Source organism: Silene latifolia, chromosome 7 (genome assembly GCF_048544455.1).
Source record: "Silene latifolia isolate original U9 population chromosome 7, ASM4854445v1, whole genome shotgun sequence".
Taxonomy (NCBI): domain Eukaryota; kingdom Viridiplantae; phylum Streptophyta; class Magnoliopsida; order Caryophyllales; family Caryophyllaceae; genus Silene; species Silene latifolia.
Window position 1 is genome coordinate 29,487,410 of NC_133532.1, and position 8,696 is coordinate 29,496,105.

The window sequence follows — 8,696 nt, forward strand, 5'->3', positions numbered from 1 at the left end:
TTGACATCTTCTCTATCACTGCCTTGATAGGTGACGAAGTGATCGTCACTATTTTGCCATCTAGTGGGATCTTGATTTTCTGGTGCAAGGTGGATGTTACTGCTTTGGAAGCATGAATCCAAGGCCTTCCCAGAAGTATATTGAATGATGCTTCGATATCCAGTATTTGAAAGTTAACCTTTCGCTCAATCGGCCTTGTGGCTATGGTGAGGTTGTGACACCCTCAATTATTGCGAAAAAGTAAACACGTAATTCTACAGAAAAACTGACAGGATATGTTTGTAATAGGTTCAATTGGTAAAAACCTGTAATTTTTAAAACCTGAACCTGTTATAAAGATATCCAAAAGGGAAGGTGTCAAACATGCAAGGTCCAAAATAAATCTCAAGAATGAAACATCGCTAAAGTCGCGAAACAAAGTTATACAAACCAAATATGAGAAAGGGAGACATATGTCCCTAAAATGTATGTGACACAAAAAAGGTTTAAGGGTCACAATGAAATAAAACCAGTCTAGGTCCCAAGGTTACTTTGCTCGCTAGCTCGTCCATGTACCCCATATATGCATCACCTACCTGTCATTCGCATTTTATACAAATACGAAAGCCACAGTCAGTGGGGAGTAACTCCGAGTTCTCCCAGCCACGAAATGTCATAATTAATATAACATGTAATCATAAGAATATGAATACGAATCACACAATGCCTTAGCATATAGATGCTAGACAATCGTGCTTATCATGTGAACAACAATATAACACCACATAGTCCTAGCATGTGAATACTAGACCGACTCAAGCTACACTATCATGTGAGTCACATAACATCCAGGAATCCAAACTCTATCAACCATAGCCGGCTTGCATCTCACCTTCTATGATTCATAGAATCACCATACAAGAAAGGGCAATATATCAAAGACAGGCACAAGTTCTTAGTACGGTCATATGTCACATTGTAACTCGAGTCTATACCACGAGGTAGGGAAGGTAATCGAACCGGTATCTTGGCTCAGCGGTTACTATTAAGAAAACATGGCCAAGAGACAACACAACCCTAGCCTAAAATCTGCGCAGACCTAGACATGCGGATACACACCACCGCACCCAAGACCCACAATTGTATAAAACCATGTGAGTACCCTAAGGAGTCCACCAAAGGGTTGGCTAGTACTTAAGCTGACCACTTACTCTCAAAATAAGTAACGAGGTCATGCCCCAACTTGGATATAAACCCACCAAGTCAGGAACACAGAGGCTATTAAGCAGTGAACATACACTCGTCAAAGACTATAATGACCTATCTATGATGAAGGCCGAAATACTCACCTAGGACCTAGTCCCAGCTAGTCCCAGCTTGAATACTTTAGCCCACACCACACAAGACAAGTAGGATACCCAATTCAGCTGACAATCCAACAATATCTCCATTATCAATAATAATCCAAATTCCAGCTAACCGTTAATTTCATAATTCATGAGAACAAGCTAAAATGGCAAAGAGGCAACAAGATCAAGTATAAGCACCAATTCATCCAACAACCAACATGTGAAATGATAATTACAAATATCAAGACATAACATAAAATTTCCAATAACAACCAATCTCACCTCAAAGACAAACCCTCGACCCGAGTCCCGCGACGGGTCATCGGTCAAATCGAGGCTGACTGGTTTAAACCTAGTTTGACCAAACTCGTTCGGTCAACGGCCCAGCATTTCGTAGTCTTGGCCTCGCTTTGGCCCAAATCATAAAATTTATCACAATATAATTCTCATGCTATTTCTAATTTCTATCATGTGAAAAACGAAAGTAACACATTATCAATCACCTAAACACTTAACAAAAAACAGGCAAAACATTAACTACTAATGTGACATTAATTCGTCGAGTAACTCGGAATAGTTACCTTACGCTAGAAAGAGACAAGTAATAACTTGAGAAAGCTTCTAAAACCCAAAATTACTCTTCAACTTCAACCACATATGAGTCACCTAAAATAATTATGTGAAAGGACGATATTTAGCGGATTACTTAATATAAAATACGAGACGGAAATATAATTCATTCAAAAGAATCACATTTGCACAAAATAAACTCGACCCACGGCTCAAAGGGGCATTTGGATAGCTCCTATACGACCTCAAACGACCAGCCACCACCACAGTGCAAGACAGCCCAATTTTGGCCTCTCATAAACCCGATCTAAGCATTCATTTTAGCCATCTAAAGCAGCCTAGTCGAGTACCATCTAGCAGACCCAAAACAACTCATTTCTACCACCCTTTCACCATCCCAGAACAGTCCGCATTCCTGCCCAAACATGTCAGACCAGCCCCTATTCTGCCCAGAAACAAAGTCGAACATAACCCCTTCTTCCTATCCAAAACAGTGCCAAACCCTGCAATAGGACGAGTAACACCCCACATTCTAGTGCTAAAAGAAAGAGTAAAGGACAAATGTTCCCTGCATCTATTACCCAATAAGTTTATTATTGTCAATGTAATGAACTTAAGCACTAACCTATTTCTGGTTACCTAGTGTCGCAATTGTCTAACAAAGCCATCTTTATGTCATATGTGGATATAATGTGAATTATACAAACTATATAACAAGGACTTGGCAAACTGACCATATAAGGTCAACGTTGGTGATCAGCATAGCCATGTACCTTCTTTATAAAAAAAAAAAGATAGTGCTTCTCACAGAAAGGCTGTAAGGTGATAATTCACGACTTTAAACAGTCCTAAAATACATACAACCCATTGTAACAGTCCCAAAGATGTCCCGATTTTTGGCCTTAAAACAGTCCCAATTTCAACACCTATAATTTCCAGGGAAATGTGCCAAAACAGAAATCAAATACCCCATTTTCACTATTAAAGAAGCTCATTTGTGACCGTCTTAAGACGAAATTTTAAGCATTAAAATGATAGTATTCACCCAATTAAATTACCCAACATAATTACCCACTTCACCATGAATCCAAAGGTACTAACTTTTCTCAAAATTAATAAGTAAATCTAGTATAAGACCGTCACATACTACAATAATATGGAAATTTCATAAAGAATGAAACTTTAACACAAGTAAGCATCCAATATACAAACTAGCATACAAAATCGACTTAGTAACGAATAATCCTATCACCGTTACCTTAAACGCTCCTTATTCTTCGAATAAATGGTCCACAAGGCACGAGCCTCACCCCGGGTCTTCGAATCCTTCATAAAAGGGCAAGAAAACGGAATAAAGAAGCTAAAAGACGACACTTTTATAAGACGGCGAAAGACGAAACCACTACAAAAAGGAGACTTTTTTACCTTAAAAGAACGAGGAAGGAATGAGGAAGCTAAAGGTGTAAAAATTATTAAATTTGGTTGAGAAATGGGACGGGATCTGAGGTTGGGGGTGACGAAATGGTGCTTTGGTCCATTTTTGTGTTGTTGTAGGGATGTTGTTGTTGCTGACTTCGAATGAAGAAGAAGAAAAAATGGGAAAAAAATAAGGGGGTGGGGACGGTACATCAACAACAACAACAACAATAATAATAATAATAATAATAATAATAATAATAATAATAATAATAATAATAATAATAATAATAATAATAATAATAATAATAATAATAATAATAATAATAATAATAATAATAATAATAATAATAATAATAATAATAATAATAATAATAATAATAATAATAATAATAATAATAATGAGACACCAGCTAGCTTGCTAGCTTCTAATTATACGTACGTTTCTTCATTGTTAAGTAATTTCGCTCGTTTTTAAAACCGTCTCGAGTTAATAAAATCGGTTTTTAGTAAAAGTTTCATTAATAAAACGGAATTAATAATAAATAAATTTAATGAGTGAAAATAAAATAAACTCAGCTAGTTAACAGAAATAATACGCTATCAGCTTGAACCGGAATTATTAGCGATTTTTACGAAACTAACGGATATTAATAAAAATTGCTATTTTAGTGAAATAAGCTCAAAATAGCTAATTGGACGGTTTTGTTCCCAAAATCCATCTCGGGTTTACTTAAAACAACCTTCATAAGGACTCGTAAAGAAACGGAAATTATTAAATAAATAAACCCGAACTAACTTCAATAAATTCGAACTAACTTTAAATAAACTTATTAATGATTATTAAATTTAACGTAACGAATTATAATGAAATTAATTAATTAGCTGAGAAAAATAAATATATAAATCGTTAACCAACGTAATTAAATATAAAGTAACAATTAAAAGAATTTTATCCAACTTAATAAAATACGGGGTGTTACAGAGGTTGACTAGCCCTACCACTTTACGCCGTGTTCCATCGTATACTCGAACACCTTGGTTTGTAGGAGTCCAATCCGATTCTTTCATGCCCAATTTGTATGTTGTCTTTAATGGTATGACATTGACTGCGGAGCCATCGTCTACCAAAGTCATTGGCACGTTCTTCTTTAAGCATATGACGGTAATGTACAGAGCTAGGTTGTGACTGGCGCCGAAGGGAGGCAAATCCTCATCTGAGAAAGTAACCGGGTTACTTAGCTTAGTTGAATCTTGGAAGACCAAGTTGACTACGTCGTCAGGCGTAGAATTGTGCGCTACCTTCAATTTACCCAAGGCGTGCAGTAAAGCTTGGCGATGAGGAAATGAACTTGCCACTAGTTGCCAGACTGAAAGATCAGCCTTTGTTTTCTGTAGTTGCTTTAGCAAGTGGTCAGTAGATGTATCTTCGCCATCATTTGGTGTGATAACATTGGTGTTAGTAACTGGACCATTAGTTATAGGACCGTTTTGAGAAACATTTTGATATGGACGCCCTGAACGAGTAAGGTGGTCTATATCTTGATCTTTGCTAGCTTTGACTATATCCTCACTAACCTTGACTAGATAGTGTTCAGTGAGGTATTCATCTTCATCGTCATTGGCCCATATTTCGTTGACGTTAGTAAGCTCTCTCAATCTGATGAGCTCGGCTTCTAAACTGATTATTTAGTCGACTAGACTGTCAACTACGGCGACTACCTCTTGCATTGTAGAATTTTGAAACAGATTTAGTGGCACGCTCTCCTTGGGTATGGTGCTTGGATTACAGAGGGATGCTACAACATCTTCCAGTTCTGAAACATGCCTACTTACACTCTTTGCCCATGCAATAAAATCGGCGATGGTAGGAGAAATGATGGAGTAACTCCCCTCATCTTATAATGCATGAATCTCATCTTCGATTGGAGAAATGAGGTGTGAACAATCCAAGGTGGATTCTTCATCTGTAATCATCAGAACTCCAAGAGGATTCTGAGAATTGTTAGGCTTACCTCCAGGAGGTATAGGTAGACGACCATCTTCGATCATGTCCTGAAGGACATGTTTTAGCTTGAAGCATTTCTCTGTATCGTGTGCCTTACCTCTATGATATTCGCAGTATGCATTTTTGTCCCAGAACTTGGACTTCTTTTTTGGGTCAGGTGTAGGTCCTATGAGTTGGAGTTTACCCTGTTTCATCAACCTTTTCAGAGCATTGGAGTATGTATCGCCAATGTTCGTGAACTTCCTTTGTGGGTTATTCTTCTTTGATGATTCGATAAGGTTAACCTCATCAGTCTTGCTACTAAAGCCATAAGAACGACTCGTTGAGCCTTGATATCCACGACCTACCATTTTGGACAAGATCCCTTTACGGATGTCAACCTCAATTCTCGTCCCTAGCACGGTTAGATCTTTGAAGGTCTTAATGTTTTGGTACCTCAAATGGTTTGCATAAATGGGTCTTAAGTTATCCACGAATTTTTCCAGAAGGGTAGCTTTATCTGGACGTTCAACTAATTGTGTGCTAGTCTTCCTCCACCTACTTTGGAAGTCGGTGAAGCCTTCTTTTTCATTTTGGGTAAGAACCTCTAGAGTGCGCATGTTGACTTGGATTTCAGCATTATCTGTGTATTGTTTATTAAATTCAATTGCGGCGTCATCCCAAGTGGCAATCTTCTTGTGCTCAAAAGAGTAGAACCATTGCGTAGGAATGGTATCGAGAGATGAAGGAAATATCCTTAAGAACATCTCAGGTTTGATGCCTTTGATAGACATGTAGTCTTTGAAAGCACGAATGTGGTTCAAAGTGTTTTCATGCCCCTTGAATTTCGGGATGTCAGTCATGTTGAAGTTGGTTGGCAATTGAGCATTTACGACCTCATACTTGCGATTATTCTCCATATAGATGTCATCTCCCTTAAGGTACATTAGTTGCTCCTCCAAGTATTGGAGTCGCTTTTCAGCTTCAGTAAAACCTATTGGAGGGTTGGTTTCTTGTTGTCCAACAAAGGGTGGAAGGTTATCATCCACGACCTCGCTAGGAACCTCGCTTTCTGCATGAGGGAGTCTAGTTTCTACGGCAACAATTCGGCCTTCAATAGTGTTGAGGCGATCATAAACTTGGTCTTGGCTTGTTTGGAGACGCGCGAGCGCAGCTAAGATTTGATCATTACCATTTTGGGGTTGGCCACTCTGACTTGTGGTACTAGTTCCAGGCATCTTGGGAACTGGATAAGAGATTGACGATGAATCAAAACACGATCGACCATTCTAGCACACTTACTCAAAGAAAGACTCGACTTGTGAAGTGGGAGTGTGCCACTGTGTTAAGTGAGGTTTGAAAATGACAAAGGTTTGAAATGTTTGTCCTAGACAACTGTAGTGTAGTTGTAGGAGTGCTGACTCGAAGTGAGGTTTTGAAATGGGTTTGAGGCCCGAATTTTGACTGGACATTTGGACAGAGTTTTGACTCATTTTGCGCTATTTAGGCCATTTTTTAAAAATGTTTACATCTTGAAAAGGTTTTTTGTTTTACAAAATTTTGTCATGGTTTTGTTTACAAAAATGGTGATCACATATGATACAAGCATTCATACAGGCATTATAATGGTATGATGAGTGCATTTAGAAGGGTTTTGGCTTAAAATGGTGGGTTGCCATACCGAGCAATCAAACCCTGGTCTGTGGAGAGGTCCGTGCCAAACATGAGTAAGGTCGGTTCCTAGTCCATTTCCTCGAGTAGTGAAAGCTCTTGATACAAACATGAGTAAGCATCACGGTATGGTTGACGTCAATCGCTATCTATCCTTAGGCCCAGATAAGAATTTGGACAGTCCAGATGGGGCGATTGGTCGAATGGGTTGGGTTAGACCTAGGAAGGTCGACTAAAACGACCTAGGAAGGTCGAGTAATGAAAACCGACAACTGTCTCATATAAACTATTCCCTAACCTTATTCAAGTTTCACCCTTGGCAACACGTAAGTGTATTACTCCCCAGCGGAGTCGCCAAACTGTGGACACGGGGGCGCTTGGGAAACAAGCGTTTGCATTTGTGGAGTCGCCACCAATTTATTGTGGAAAATTGGAAATCGTTCGAATACCTCGCGTCATGTCAAGACACAAAGTAGTGACATGAACACTAAGAACTCGTTACCCTTAGCATTCTATGTCTAGAATGACTCTCGTGGATGCCAATGAACACGGATGTTCACAGAGATCTGGAGTAAGGGATGAGGGTATGTATTAGGAAGTCCTTTTAATGAACACTTAATCTCGCCCGCCTCGATAGCGGCCTCTACTAATGATTAGGGAAATCATTTGTACTCGATATGCTGTCGATTATATGCATGCAATGCAACATCCACAGATTAATCCTAGCATGTGAATTAATACTAAGTCGGTGAACATGTAATTTAGCATTCAATTACGTCGAATTAGGGTTCAGAATTAATTACATGTGAAAACAAATAAATAAATCATCCAATACAATAAATAAATAAATGCAATAATTAAAAATACAATAAATTCAACGAATTAATGATTTACGTCAAAAATATATTTAAGACGGACAATTTGAGAAAAACAAGAGAAAATGAAGTAAGAAGATACGGACAGATTAATGGCGATATTACGATTAATAGTCGATTAATACGTAAACTAATGAATTAGGTCAAAGCAAGAACGGAAGTTCAGAGACAGAAATTAACCCGGAACAGGCGCAGCAATGCTGCGTCTCTTGGAAGAGGCGCAGTGGTCACTGCGTCTGTTCCTGAGGTGAGTTCTGGCTGTGAAGTCAGAACTGCGAATTGTTAATGTTCGTTGGTGTGTTTAATGGTTGATTATGGATATTTGACTCGGATGAAAGTGATTTAGCATATTATTTACATATGAAACAGTCATAAAAGCGATAAAAAACGAATTAAAACGAATTAGAAGGAATTAAAACGGATTATAAACTAACTACAAATTAATTAGGTTAAACTATTAATTGAAAGGCGTGATAAACTGAAAATAAACGGTTAAAATATGTACAAAGGTCGAACTCCAGAGACTTGATATGAATGAATCGAGTCTCTAAAAATCCGAGTTTGATTTAATGACGAAAACCCGCAAATATCGATTATAAGGGATTTAAGTCGGAATTAAAGCGTGATATTTATTAAGAATACATATTAAAATTATTATATATGAATAAAAGAGAAGAAAATAAGAAAAAGAAAACAGAAGAAGACAGATTAACAGAGAGGCGAGGAAGAAGAAGAAAAGCAGGAATTATGGCAGCCTCTAGAAGAGGTGCAGCAGGTGCTGCGACTCTTCGAAGAGGCGTAGTAGTTGCTGCATTTCTTCTCGACGTCTGCCTACTGTTAATCCGTAAA

The 8,696-nt window shown here is 38.1% G+C and overlaps 1 long non-coding RNA gene across 1 annotated transcript; it reads right to left on the reverse strand.

Moving 5' to 3' along the window:
• Positions 1-428: 428 nt before the first annotated feature.
• LOC141590999 (uncharacterized) lies at positions 429-3,482 on the reverse strand. The gene is made up of 3 exons (XR_012520586.1): positions 3,324-3,482; positions 3,157-3,224; positions 429-575 (listed from the first exon to the last, which is right to left on the reverse strand). It is a non-coding gene; the product is annotated as an uncharacterized LOC141590999 (long non-coding RNA).
• Positions 3,483-8,696: the final 5,214 nt, after the last annotated feature.